At 38.0% G+C, this 15022-nt stretch overlaps 2 non-coding genes across 2 annotated transcripts; both read right to left on the bottom strand.

The window, feature by feature from the left end:
- Positions 1 to 4625: 4625 nt before the first annotated feature.
- Positions 4626 to 4762, bottom strand: LOC126828910 (U4 spliceosomal RNA). The gene has a single exon (XR_007683294.1). It is a non-coding gene; the product is annotated as a U4 spliceosomal RNA (small nuclear RNA).
- A 2432-nt stretch (positions 4763 to 7194) lies between these two features.
- LOC126828918 (U4 spliceosomal RNA) lies at positions 7195 to 7331 on the bottom strand. The gene has a single exon (XR_007683301.1). It is a non-coding gene; the product is annotated as a U4 spliceosomal RNA (small nuclear RNA).
- Positions 7332 to 15022: the final 7691 nt, after the last annotated feature.

Consider the following 15022-nt stretch of genomic DNA (forward strand, 5'->3'; position numbering starts at 1 on the left):
GTAAAACAACGGACACAAAACGGACTTGGCGATTGGAGGATTTAATGGGTGCTTTTTTGATAGCTTTAATTGGATTGGTCACAGCAGTGTTTGTTTTATTGATAGAAAAGGGACACAATTATCATCAACAGCGGACACTGGGAATTAAATAATTCGTTTGGATAAGAATGAGATAGAACTATTGAAACTGCCACCAGTTGACATATGGACAGAGAGAGTAAGATCTACGGTTAAACGCCCACTCAATATAACTCGTTAAACGCCTACTCCACACAACTAGGTGATTTTGAGACTAACATGGTTGAATTTTATATCAATAATTCCCTTGTGCGGAGGGGTCTTTAGCAGTGGGGGTAAACAGGAGATGGGGCATGTGACCCTACCCATTCACACGTAGAAGTGTGAGATCGAAACAACACCACTTGACTCAACAATCTAGAGTACAAAAACTAGCCCCCTCCCAGCCTTTTGACATATGGATAGACGACAATAAGTAGGTGGTATGGCTAACCGTTGTATTGTTTTTCGAGATTCCAAGGTGATTTTAATGAAGTTATATATGTAATCCGTCGGAGACGATTAAGTAGTGTAGTAATATGGATGGCATCGATTTGTGCTAAAGAACACATATGTAGAATAATATTCTACAGCTTTAATATTATTGTAGAGATATTAATAAAATATACTTTATTGTTGATCTTCGGTATCGTTTTGTGAACGAACTGCACAGTCGCATATCACACTTTTTAGTTTCGTGCTGTCAGTACTGTCACCCGTCTTTGGAATGCCAATGAAATCGCTAATCGTTACTTAGGCTAGCTTGGTCGAAAACTGGAAGGTTTCTTAACGTCATATCGGCAAACAGTTTGCCCCTGCGATGAATGCGAGCGCATTATTGAGAGAGAGAGAGATTGAGAGAGAGAGAGAGAGAGAGAGAGAGAGAGAGATGGGGTTTAACGTCCACTCGACACAAACTAGGTCATTTCGGGACTAACATGGTTTAATTTTATTTCAATAATTCACTTGCGCGTAGGGGTCTTTAGCAGTGGGTGGAAACCGGAGGACCCGGAGAAAACCCACGAGGTTGGACAGGCGACCCTACTCCTTGTAGCGTACAACCGGGGATTCGAAACCACGCCAGTTGACTCAATAACATGCCTTATGATACAGCGCGCGCACGTGCTAACCATTCGGCCATCCAAACCGCCGCCCATTATTGTACCATATATCTTATTCCCGAAAAGACATACTTGGTGTTAAGTGAGCATTACCCCCAATCCCCTCTCCCTATCGCTCTCTCTCTCTCCCTCTCTCTCTACAGGCAATAAACCTGGTCTCGGGTCCCCCCCCCCTCGGTGTTGGCCGAGACAGTTCCTCGCGATTTTCCGGCGTGGTGCCGGACGGGGTGGGGGGAGCTGACAAGGAATAGTTTCTTGTGGTTCGATAGGGACACGTTAAAGAATCATTGACAGTTGGAATTCGAAATAAGAGTAGCCCCTACTGCCACTTTCTGAGCTAAATCTCCCCTGTATGGGTTATGTCCATCTTCATTAGCACAGTGGAACGACTTAAACCCCATCTCATTTCTTTCTAGATTTAGACGAGCGATATACATCACGTTTCAATCAAAAACTAATACTAACGCCACATGTCACGCCAACTAAAAAATTATCACGTTACCCGTACACCTGTCATCCAACGACCAATCATATTACTCTATTTCTATAAGCTAAGATACGATTGGTTGACATCAATATGAAATAATAAAGCTTGAAAAGTGTTCTAATAACCGTTACTGTAATCTGGAACTATTCAAGGTTGAAATGTGTTTGATAAACAGTAATCCTATCTGTTTAGACACGTTGCGGTATAAAAGATTTATTGATATTAGGGAGTGGGGAAAGTTGCTGATATATAGGCGTGTGATATGCACTATTGAACCGTGAAACGATGGACGCCAAGTGTCATAATTTAATGGCAGTAATAGTCAGGGTGTAAATACATTTAGATAACGATCTTCTCCCTGGCGCCATCTACATCAGCTGATGTTTATCAGGTACTCTTAGTTTAAAAAACTAATCAGCAGTATTTATTCGCTTGGCTGTTACTATTACTCAGAGAGATGACATCGGGGCAAGTTAATTAGCTCTCAATGTTATTTTTTTTCCTCAGTAAATTAAATCGAAAACAATTTTTTTTAAATAAATAATAAAAAAAGTCCTCGAAGAGTATCTGGATACAAAATGTTTTCCTGTTTAGTGTAAATGGGAAAGTTAGTATTACTACGACCGATGTAAACACAATGCATGTGTTATCGAAGCCCTTTGATGTGACGGCACACGAACATAAAGGTCAGTCATCTTGCACAAAGTCAACAGAAGGCTTTCGCATTACCTCTTTGAAACCTTTAAATTGTCAGTCGGTAAATAGTAGCTATACCCATACCATATATGTAAGGATTTATGTTGTCGCCCGCCCCGTCCTGTAGTTGAACGGTTCACAATGCGAGAGAGAGAAACGGGGTTTAACGTCCGCTCGACACAAACCACGTCATTTCGGGACTAATACGTGGTTCAATTTTCTTTCAACAATTCACATGCGCGTAGGGGTCTTTAGCACTGGTAGTAAAACCGGGGAATCGAAACTACTTCAGTTGGCCTTATGATACAACGCGCACGCGCTAACCATTCGGCCATCCAACCCCCCAGTTTTTAAGGCATTAATGTGGTGATAGATATCGATCATGATTCAAATATAATAATAATATACTTAACCTTGTTTTAATACTAGATTCGAACAACATTTAAAAAAGACTTATTGTCAGTTAAATATTTTAAAAATCAAGTAGTGACACTTTCATACACGTATATTCCAACATTATATTCTAAAATTGTATTAAGTTTATTTTTCCAAAAAAATGAAAAAAAAAAAAACAGTTTAAGCGGCACTTAGTTAGTGAACGAAAATGACACATGACACACTTATATGGAATAAAAGATGCTAAAAAGTTCAATATGAAATAATATATAAACTTTGAAACTCGTTGTACTGTATAATCAATCCAAAACAACCATCGATATCCACCTGTCGTATGACCTAAGGTTGCTTAGTCTGACTTCCTTGTAAACACCGTTATAATAATTATCTACTTGATGTCATATCTACTACACACGCCAAGTGTCACGCCAACTTTCTCCATTAATCTCGTCTTCTAGATTGTGCCAGACAATTAGGATGATCCTAACCTCTGTCTAGCGCCTAATCTACTCGCGTGCCGATACACTATCAACGTCACTGATTGGCTGATTGTAACGGCATGCTTCAATGGCGTCGAGTAGTCACGTGATATTATTGTTTACAGTTATGTGAAGGAATGGTATAAAATAACTGATTTCTAAATAATTCATCGGTTAAACTTGAAACATTTTACCTAAACACATCTACGTGATTAAACTTTAATCATGGAATCTCGTTCTTATACTTCTTTTAGAAAAGGGCGAAAATTGTTGGCTGAAAAGAAAAGACGGAACCGAATCAACTAATGTTTGGACCAGATTAAAAACTTGTTATGTAAAGACTCAGTTTCTTATCAAACGGTAAGTTGTTTTAATCTTTACTTGAGATATAACTGTACTATATCAATATTTTAAATTTATAAGATTGGATTTATTTGTGAAAGTGAAGTTTCTTATGAACCCGTAAGTTGTTATAAACCTTACTTCAAATATAAATGTATTCTATTAATAAATTATTTTAATGTACTGTATCAGCATTTTAAATTTAATGACGCTTATTCATTTGTTACCTAAATCTTATGAATGTGTTTATGGTTTCAATATTGTAGGATCTTGATGCCAATAAAATGGAAAAGGTCGAAATTCTGGAGTCTGCTGTTGAATTCCTCAAGAAAACTAAAACCTCGTTTACAAGTTTTCCAAGAGAAGAACAAATCAAATATCAGAAAGGATTTACTCGATGTTTCCAGGAAATGACGTCATTTCTAAACGGTGTAACGGAAGTGTCGGACAAAGTGAAATGTGCTCTGATACAACACGTGTCTAGAAATATCCAATCAACACACTATAATCATACTCTAAGTTATATTCAATATCCTGGAATATCAACAAATATATCTGGACAATATTCACCGAGAAGTGAAAACCAGAATTACATTAAATATAACCCATCATTAGCAGTACCATTAGATAGACACAATTATAGACAGAATATTAAAACTGAAACAACAGAAGACTCTAATAATAACAATAGCAGTTTTATTAGTAATAATAATAATGTGAACAATAACAGTAGTGTTTGGAGACCTTGGTGAATACAACAGTAGACTCTAATAATAACAATAACAGTTTTATTAGTAATAATAATAATATGAACATTAACAATAGTGTTTGGAGACCTTGGTGAAATCGGACATTTGGTTATTAGTGCGGGTTTATATTTAAAAAAGTATTATTATGAACAATAAGTTTATTAATTTAAGATAATATGTTTATATTTGTTAAGTTTTTGTTTTCATATATTCTGTTAATAAACGTGATATTTTGATGAATAAATCTATTTCTGGTCGTCTGTCCAGAAATGTCTTCTAGATTCTTTTTTGTAATTCGCTCCCGTAGAAGCCGACAAAAATTGCGCATGCCGACCAATAGGTCGTCAGCGCGGGGTATTGGGTATAGTTTTCAACTAGCAATAACCACGCCTCGGAAATTCCTCACTGGCTATGGTACCGCCACTGCGCAAAGCTAAAGAGATTGGAAAGAAATCAGACTCACTTGAAACACGTTTACTTATAAATATGATTCAAGTTAACAATTTATACAGGAATATTTACATCAAATCAATTTTATTTTATGATACACTATTCAACATGAAACGATGCCACAAACAAATCCGATAATTTAAAATTATGGCATTTTATATTCTAAAAAATTTATATTGTAATATTTAACAATTGATTCAAATGAATAATCTTCGCGGTGTCTGCAGTATTTATCTCCCTTGAAAACATAATTGGACACAGCTCACCAAATATTTCTAATGTAGGGCGAAAGTTATATTTAGTCATTCTTTCCCTTTCCCCCTTTTGCATGGCGATTTTTGTTGACTTTTTGGTGTAGAATCGAAGAAAAGGGTTTGAAAATACATTTTCTGTCAGGTTTTGGTGAATATTCATGATTTTGAGGCGGAAGGATACAAGAGTTGAGAGGTTGGTTAGGTTGAAATTTAGGGACCAAAATTGCATGTTTTCTTATCTCTACTTCCAGCTTGTGTATCTTAAGTTTTCCATGGTGAACCTCATACATGCTTTTGGGCAAGAGGTTGCCATATGTTGCTCCATCTGTGGTAGAAAGCGTTCTACCCAACGAAAATTAGGGAAAAAGTTAGAATACTGCGAGAATAGATGTGTTCTCAAGCGGTGGAGTGAAAATGTATTATCATAAACCACACACATTTATTTATTTTAGAAATTTGATATTTTTCATTCCGTTCAATTCGTGTAAATTTTGCCATGATTATCAGATTATTCTACATTTTTGCATAATTAAACGTTTACAGAGTTTAAAAGTTTTTGTCCCATTTTAGATGTCAGGATTCTAAACCCCATGTCAAGTGGGGACTACATATTCTCAAACGTGTGAGGTTTGTCGCAAGGTCCAACAACACTTGTAAAGATAGCCTTTCCAAGTCCAAGAGAGAGCGAGAGAGAGAGGTGGGTGGGGGGCAACGTCCACTCGACACAAACTAAGAGTTATTCAGTGACTAACATGGTGCAATTTTATTTTAAAAATTGGCGATGAGAGAGAGAGAGAGAGAGAAAAAGAGAAATTAAATGAAATTGGGGTTTAACGTCCTACTGTTCTGCTCCGAACTAGGCTAATGAAGACGGACAAACGCCATACAGTGTGCTGTAAGGGAAATTTTGCCCGAACAGCGGCAATACGGCCTTCTCTTATATCGAATCCCAACTGTCAAAGGATCTTTTACGTGCACGCCAATGTGTACACGTGTCCTCGGTATTGGTCCCATCCGAACAACTAGACAGTTGTCCTTGTCAGCCCCCCCCCCCCGTCCTGCATCACTGCCAAGGGGGGAGCCGCCGGAAAATCTGAATGAACTTTCTCGGCCAATGCAGGGATCGAAAACCCGACCTCCAGACTGGCTTAACATTCACTCGTTGCGAACTAAATCATTTCAATAATTCGTTTGAACGTAGGGGTCTTTAGCAGTGGATAGAAACTGGGGTATCCGGAGAAAACCCAAAAGGTTGGACAACGACCCTACTCCCTTCTCATGTTTAAGCGGGGAATCAAAACCACACCACTTGAATCAATGCCAGACCTTGTGATTTCACGCGCACGTGTTAAACCACTAGACCACCCAATCCCCATGTAAGACGGATTTTGTAAGTTGCTGTATATTGTATATACCGGTACGGGAAATTTGTTTTATAATAGGGATATATAATGAATTAAATTGTTGTAGCCTAAGGTGGGTTTTTTTTGGAGGGGGTAGGGGCTATCAGACATTTTTGGCAGATAAAATATCCCAGTTGACGGAAAAAAAATATGAATATTTTTTTTTTATATAAAAATTATTATCCATTTTGACGGAAAAGAATGAAATACAGCGTGAGCCCCGATTGCACGTATTCAAATGCGACCTGGAAAATTGAGACTACAACAACTTCCGAGGCGAAAGTCAAAATGATAGGTCTTTAATAGCGCGGTGTGTTAATTTCCTAATTTCTACTTTTCGAGTTGCATTTTGGCCTGGTATGCGTGTTGATGCCTTCTTACTGACATCAATAAATACAAAAATATGACTAAGTCGAAGTCGACAAGACGGAATACATGCCAAAATGCAAGTCGAAAATAAGAAATTAGGAAAAAACGAGGGGCGCTATTATCGCTGTGTGTTATTTCTTAATTTCCTATTTTCGAGTTGACTGGCTTGTATAGCGTGTTGTCGCCTCACATTTTGTCGTAACTTCTACTTTTCGACTTTCGTGTTTTGGAAAGGCGAAAAGTAGAAATTATGAATGGTAGTTATATGTTTCGATAGCCACTCAGTGATTATATTGTTGTAATAAACATCGAAATACCGAGTTGAATAAATTAGTTTTCAATCGACAATTGAAAAGGCGTCCCCTTTTACATTCTTTTTGGTTTGTGTTAGCTCCCGTAGAAGCCGGCAAAAATTGCGCATGCCGACTAAAAGGTCGTCAGCGCGGGGTATTGGGTATAGTTTTCAACTAGCAATAACCACGCCTCGGAAATTCCTCACTGGCTATGGTACCGCCACTGCGCAAAGCTAAAGAGATTAGGAAGAAATCAGAGTCACTTGAAACAAGTTTACTTATAAATATGATTTAAGTTAACAATTTATACATGAATATTTACATCAAATTAATTTTATTTTATATTTTAATATTCAACATGAAACAATGCAGTGAACAAATCTAATAATTTCAAATTATGGCATTTTATATTCTAAAGAATATATATTGTAATATTTAACAATTGATTCAAATGAATAATCTTCACGGTGTCTAAGGTATTTATCTCCCTTGAAAGCATATTTATAAACACAAATGAAAATACAACCATTCAGCACAGTCAGATATAACCATCTATTATGAGAATAGATGTGTTCTCAAGCGGTGGAGTGAAAATGTATTATGATAAACCACACACATTTATTTATTTTAGAAATTTAGTCTTATTGACTCCGGAGGTTCAAAGGTGAAATTTCCAGTTTTTGCACTAGGAAGATTTGAAATGAAATGAAATGGGGTTTAACGTCCTACTCCTAACCTGGGCTAATGAAGACGGGCATACGCCATACAGTGTGCTATGTGGGAAATTTTGCCCGGGTAGCGTCGCTACGGCCTACTCTTCCAACTGCCAAGGGATCTTTTACGTGCACGCCAATGCGTACACGGGACCTCGGTTATCGTCCCATCCGAACGACTAGACAGCTGTCCTTGTCAGGCCCTCCATACTGCATCACTGACAAGGGGAAACCACGCAGGAAAATTTGAAGCAATAACATGTCAGCGTAAAATATAAAAACTAAAATGAAACCTGATCTAATTTATAGTAGGAACATTTAAAACTTATCTTTAGGTGATCTTAGCACCGTATATTTACTTTGGAACGCTGAAAAAGATCTTGCATAACAGAACCAACACACTTTGAAACCGGTTATACATAATGAAACGAGTTGTCCGAAGACCAATGCAATAGTTACGCCTCCCCATTCGGCAAACATCCGCAGACTCCAGTACCCCACATCTAGCCTCGGCTGTGTGGCGAATTCTGCCTTTGGAAATTCTTTCAACTTCCCGGATTACAAATGGTGGGCCCATGAAGACACCTGTGAAGAGTGTTTTATCATACAAAGCTTTCAATGTCTAAAGCTGTTTTCTTTCAAGTATATCCGATTTTCTTTTTAAAAAAAAAAGACAACTGTGCAATGAAAAGTAAACACACTCTTCGGACGACGCCATTTTTAGAACTTCTTTCTACAAGTAAACCGATAGCCGCATCACAATTGTATGGATGTGGGTAAATATCCCTTCTACAACCCAGGCTAGATGTAGGGTACCGGAATCCGCCGCGGTTGGCTGAGAGTACTCGCCCCATCCCCTTTGGAGATTGGCCAAACTCCTATAGGTCCAGCAGTATGGAGGTGTTCAAAATGCGATCTGCAGTAGAAAGCAGTAAAACATAAGCAAAAGAGACAATATTGTCGGCTTGTTGTGGGAAGGGATCCATGCAAGGATCACCCTGCTTTTGGAGGAGCTCGATAATGGATTTGATACTACTCGGGGAGTCAGACAGGATAACGGCTTTTTAGTGTGTCAGCATAACTAGCTATTCTAGTGCCGTTTTAATGGCCATTAGTTCTGTAGCCTTTTCCTACAGTCCAGCTTTGATATGGGTATGTATATGCCATATCCCGTGATCTCTTGATCTATCGGTGTAAATTTTATAGTGGCTAGTCCATCTAGTCTATTAATTCCATTGCTAGTGCTCTAGCACCAATGGGATTGTTACGTTTATTTGTGACGTAACTTAGCCACGTGTTCGTGATTGCATCGGGGGTCCGGCAAGTTTTTTGTTTCAATAATCGTACCTTTCAGGATGTGCTTATTTAGCGTATCTTTTGATAATTGCCCGAATGCCATGGGCCTGTTGTTCTTTGGAATTTTCTTTTAGCATTTGCAACATGCCCCACTACTTGGGTAAGCCCCTTCAACTGTGTGTGAAATAGCTTTATTTAACGTCATGTGATATCGCTGACAACTGATTACAACGTATACAAGTTCAGTAATAATAAACATAAAAGAATGGTAATGGTTTCTGAAGCATTTAAGATAAAAGAACGAATATTAATAATTATAACCAATTCGAAACTTACATATTGAAAACAGTGAAGTATACTACAGATTTTGATAATACAATCATAAAAACAAACACGAAACAAAGATTAGCCGATGGTGGCGGGTATGACTATCTCCCCTCAATCAATAAATATTTCTTGGCCATTATTAAACCAAGTAAAGAAGGGTGCCCATCAAGTAAAATAAAAGATTCAGTCAATTACGTGGCCAGTTCATGTTGTATAGTACAATCAATTATCTACCTTCAAAAAGAACTATATTTTTATAGAACCAGATATTATTGAGGTAAATCTATGCATCCATTCTTTAGAGTTTTAGTGTTTTATTTATCGATAAAGTTAAGAACTACATTTTTATAGAACCAAATAATTATTGAGGTAAATCCGCCCTTCATTACTTTAATAGAGTTTTAGTGTTTTATTTATTGATTAAGTTATTTACTATATTATACATGCATAATCAAAGCTGGTTGAATTCACTCCAATATGTACACATAACGTACAGGCATTTAAACCTATTTAAACAATGTTTATCATTTTAAATATACCACAGTCTTGATAAATAATTTATTCTTAAAGGATAATGCTATGGTAAAAGTTTAATTTTATCATTCACTTAGTTCATTGTGTAACACATTTCAGAATTATTTTTTAAAAAAAAAAATGGTTTTAGTAACAAAAAACGTTAAAACGTAATTTTTCTTACAGTCAGGGTCCACAATCCATGAAGTTACGGTCCGATATATTCTATGGTGACAATGTAATTATACGTCCATATACTATTGTGATATCATTTCGTAAGTTTATTGCCATCTACGAACCCAGTGACGAATATAAAAATAAATCGTAGAAGACTAACTTGCCTGGGATATATTGTGGACGGAAATTCACAAATCCAGTGATTGGAATGCCAACATAAATATCGAACAAGAAGAACTTTCAAGGGATATATTATATTTTTTCTTTTACATAAGGTAATAAAAACAAAACTTTAGTAAAGATCTTCTCAAATATTTAAAATGTAAACATGAAAGGAAATTCACAAATGAAGTGATAAGAATACGAACATGGTACATCGTTCAGATTCAATGAAGGCGTTATCAAAACACAATTTTCTATTCCATAATCGTTGTTTGGTTCATTGATACTCCAAATGTTGATATCCAGAGTCGAACCATCCACCCAGATCATCTCATTCTCTGTAATGATATCATTCAGCCCTATCCAGTACTTGACACCTGAAAACAAGAGAGAAGGGGATAAAGCGGCACATTTTATATATGTATAGGGGACATGTCAAATGCATCTAAATCGACTATTTGCCGGGAAGTTAATGTCATTGATATATTTATAACTCTATGCAGCCGACCAATTAATACGTAATTTGCATATCAAAATTGTTTTATGACGTTAGAGAGCATCGTAGTCTCAGATTACCAGTCACAATGTACTTAGACTCATACTTGACTTGTGTTCACGCAAGAACTGTCTTGAGAATTTTTTAGAGTCAGTATTTTATAAAGTTTCTCACGTAAGCAAAGGTGAAGCATGACTTTGGGCTTACTTTTAAGAATATTCTAAGAACCGGGCCCTGGCGTATAGGGGGGGGGGGGCAATAGTCCGCCTTTATACGAAATACTATAAATATGGGTATCAAAAAACATAAACCTAACCCTAACAATAGATATTGGTGGACTAATGAACCCGCGGACTAGTCCACCCTAACCCAACCCCTATAATTGATATCGGTAGACTAATTAACCCGCAGACTAGTGAGCATTCCCCATTAACAAAAAATATGGGACCCTTTATGGTTATACACGTTAATAAGAATTAATAAAGATTTGTTGATAGAGTTTTGAAAAACAGAAAGTTTGTTCGTCACCAAAAGATTTCTGTCAAAAGGAAATTAGACAAGTAACAAAACAACTACGATGCATTATGTATGATTTCTATTGTACAGAGCTGTAGAATCAGTTTTTGTAAAACTTCCTATTAAGTGAAAACCTTCTAGACCAATATCATAATCACGATAGATATTCATGGTATTGGGTATTTATCAAAATTTCCTGCACAACACCCAACAATTGCCCCCCCCCCCCCCTAACCTGTTGTCGATATGTTGGGCACTGGACCATCATCACCAGTTTTACCCACTGAATTTTGATGGGTTTATGTGACTGGGTTATCGGTTTAAAGTTCCCCAGAAACAGAAACCATCATGCTTAGTATACAACTTCACAGAAGTTTACAACCCTACGTACACCTTAAATCACGGAGTTGTATTCTGTCATTTTAAGGGCCCTGTATTTTTTTTACGCAAGCGCCGGTGTTGGTTAGCGGGCTATGCCTGAAAAATAAATGAAGGCTTCTTAAATTAGATTTAGCAGGCGATTGGTAGTTTTATAATTTTGTTTAACTTTGTTATGGGGTCATCACTATATCAAATATCTTAGGGTTCAAAGTATCGTACTTACGAGACAACGTCTTTATTGCTGCAAGTTTTAGAGCTAATTCAACTTGCTTCAAGATTACCAAATTTCCACCATCTTTCTCACATTTTGCTTTAGCTGTCGACCATGGTAAGGCATTGCTGGATGCTTTCATACAAAATGTTCCACCAATTAATGGCAGGTATCCAGGCTGGTTGTTGCATCGTTCTGTAATATTGATATAAAAAAAAGATAACTGTGATGTCACCTTTAAAAATTGTGCTTGTAAAAGGCTATTGTCTGTCGAGTAATATACCCAAACCGCCACAAAAGTAATTCGTTATTAATGAACTGCGGCCCCGAGCGCTAGTTTTCTTCTTGTTCTCCTTGACGACGACGCTCTTCAAACAAACCGAATCCCAAAATAAATAAATGACACATATTGATTAATTGAACATTTATCTTTTTCACAGGTTTTAACCTATCAAACTGATTATCTATACTTAGTCTTAGCAGGAAATGTTTACGATCAAACTCAGTCAGTCATCTATACACTAAATTTCATCACTCTCCACCAGTTAGAATCAAAGTTATCTAGTCCCAAAGCGACGTCGCATGGAATTTACCAATGTTTGAAAGAAGGCCTGGGGCAAATTGTTCCATTCTTGTACACGAGCAGCTTCTAAAGCAGCAATGGTGTGCATCTGTGGTCTCCGATACAGACGGCGTCCAATCTCATCCCAGACATGTTCTATCGGTGCCATGTCCGGAAACATGGCTGGCCAGTCCAAGACATTGATGTTGTTAGCAGCCAGGTAGTCCATACTTAAACGGGCGGTATGCGGACGTGCATTATCCTGTTGGAAGTGCTGAAGTTGTGGGTGCGCTCGAAACATCGGAACAACAATTGGTTGCAAGACATCATCACGGTAGGCTACAGCATTAACGCGACCCCTGCAAATGTGTAGGGCGGTCCGGTGATGAAATGTGAAGCCTCCCCACACCATTACACTTCCCCCACCCCATCTCCACACACGTTGACGGCCACCAGCGTGATAAAGATGAAAGCGACTGAAGAGCACACTTTGCCAGTCTACTCTTCTCCATGTCTGGTTTCCTTGAGCCCGTATCAAACACCGCTGACGGTGATGATCCCTGAGGGTAGCCCCAACATAAGGTCGTCGTGCACGGAGTCCTACTTCTCTTAGACGACGTCTTACGGTGTTGGCACCTACTGGTCCTTGTCTTCCGAGGACTGCCGCACCTGTTCGAGTCGCTGGGCGGAATCTGTCACGTAGATGAGTGACCCGGATGTAGCAGTCTTGAGCCTGGGTTGTAACGCGTTGTGGACCAGGACGTTGACGGTCACGTGTTGATCCAGTAAATCGATTACGTTCCACCAACCTTACAATAGTGGACTGATGACAAATGAAGTGTCTGGCAATAGCACGTGTAGACATGCCAGCCCTGGACATTCCCATGGCTTCATTCCGTTGATTTTCAATAAGTCACGACATCTCTAGCTCGATTCCTTCACACGTCCAACAACAAATTACGACAGATTGACGTTTCACAGTTCATGTACTGCACATTAAGTTGAAAACATGCTTTTAATGGGCTCACACACAATGCTGCACGTGAATATTGGGTTTTTCATGTGCATCTCGTGCAATTTTGTTTTGTGTACACGGGCCGATATTTTTTGCGTTTGGGAGCATTGTGTGAAACGATAGTTCATAGTATTGCATAATATTATACATACAAAACCACCTAGTAATAAAATATTTGGGAAAAAAAAGTGATGGGTTTTCCATGGCGCTCAGTATATAAATGAACACCCCAGCATACTAACCCGGTGATGGTCAAAACAGACCACGCATTTTCGTGCGTGCACTGTATTAGAAATAACAAGGAACACGTGTTAATTAAAAAGATAAATACATGTAGTTAAAACAATAAATAAATATTTTTTCACTGTTCACTGTAGATTGTGAAATAGTATCATTAGTTAGAAAACGCATCCAATATCCATTAGTTAGAAAACGCATCCAATAGTATAAGGAACAAATACACAAAACCTAGGGAACTGGGATAAATTTCTGTTTGGTCATGTTTTAGATAATTGTAATCTTGTAAAATACCTTTCCTACATCATCGCACATGGTTAGTTTGTTCTGTGGCTGACAATTCGTGAATGTAAAACGTATTCCAGTCAATGCAGCATACCCCATTCACACCAAATTGATATTACAATATTCATTGGCCTGTTGTGGATTTTAAAGATAGATTGCCAGGCAACGAAACATACGCCCACAGTAGCTAAGTCGTCCGTGCAGTCAATAAGGGGTGTCGCATATTTATTTCTTTTGTCGGTAAGGAGAGAGAAATGGGGTTTAACGTCCACTCGACAGAAACTAGGTCATTTCGGGACTCTCATGGTTCAATTTTATTTCAAAAATTTGCTTGCGCGTAGGGGTCTTTAGCAGTCGGAGGACCCGGAGAAAACCCACGAGGTTGGACAGGCTATCCTACTCCTTGTCACGTACAACCGGGGAATCGAAACCACGCCAGTTGACTCAATGACAGACCTTATGATACAACGCGCACGCGCTAACCATTCGGCCATCGAACCCCCCTTGTCGGTAAGGAAAACATTTACAACACACTAAAATATAATTACGAATAACAAACCTATTAAGTAATTGTCAAACTTGTTTGGCCTCTAATTCTGCCCTATACTGACGTTGAGTACTAAAAACATTAAAGGAGCTAAATCACTAATATTTGGGACCTAGAAATTGACACAAATGGGTCGCAACGCATATAATAATGTAATACGAATGTATATGAACTGATCTGCCCTATACTGATCATTTGTTTCCGTTTTACTCTAATTCCAAATCAGTTATGTTCGGCGAAATACGCCAGAAGTCCCAATCGAATGGCAATCTCTAGCGTCTGGGTATTCCAGTCTACATCGATAATATTTATTGCGCATACTCTCCAGATAGGAATACGGCGTCACCGTTTGTCATGACTAATTGTGGAATATGTCTAGCCTCGTTCTTCGAGTCCCTTGTTATAAATGACGTTGAAACGCATTATGGTACACGATTCGTGTACCAATGGTAAAATGTTTATTTTGTGTTAAATATTGAATATCAGAA

The sequence above is a fragment of the Patella vulgata genome, chromosome 7 (genome assembly GCF_932274485.2).
Source record: "Patella vulgata chromosome 7, xgPatVulg1.2, whole genome shotgun sequence".
Taxonomy (NCBI): Eukaryota; Metazoa; Mollusca; class Gastropoda; family Patellidae; genus Patella; species Patella vulgata.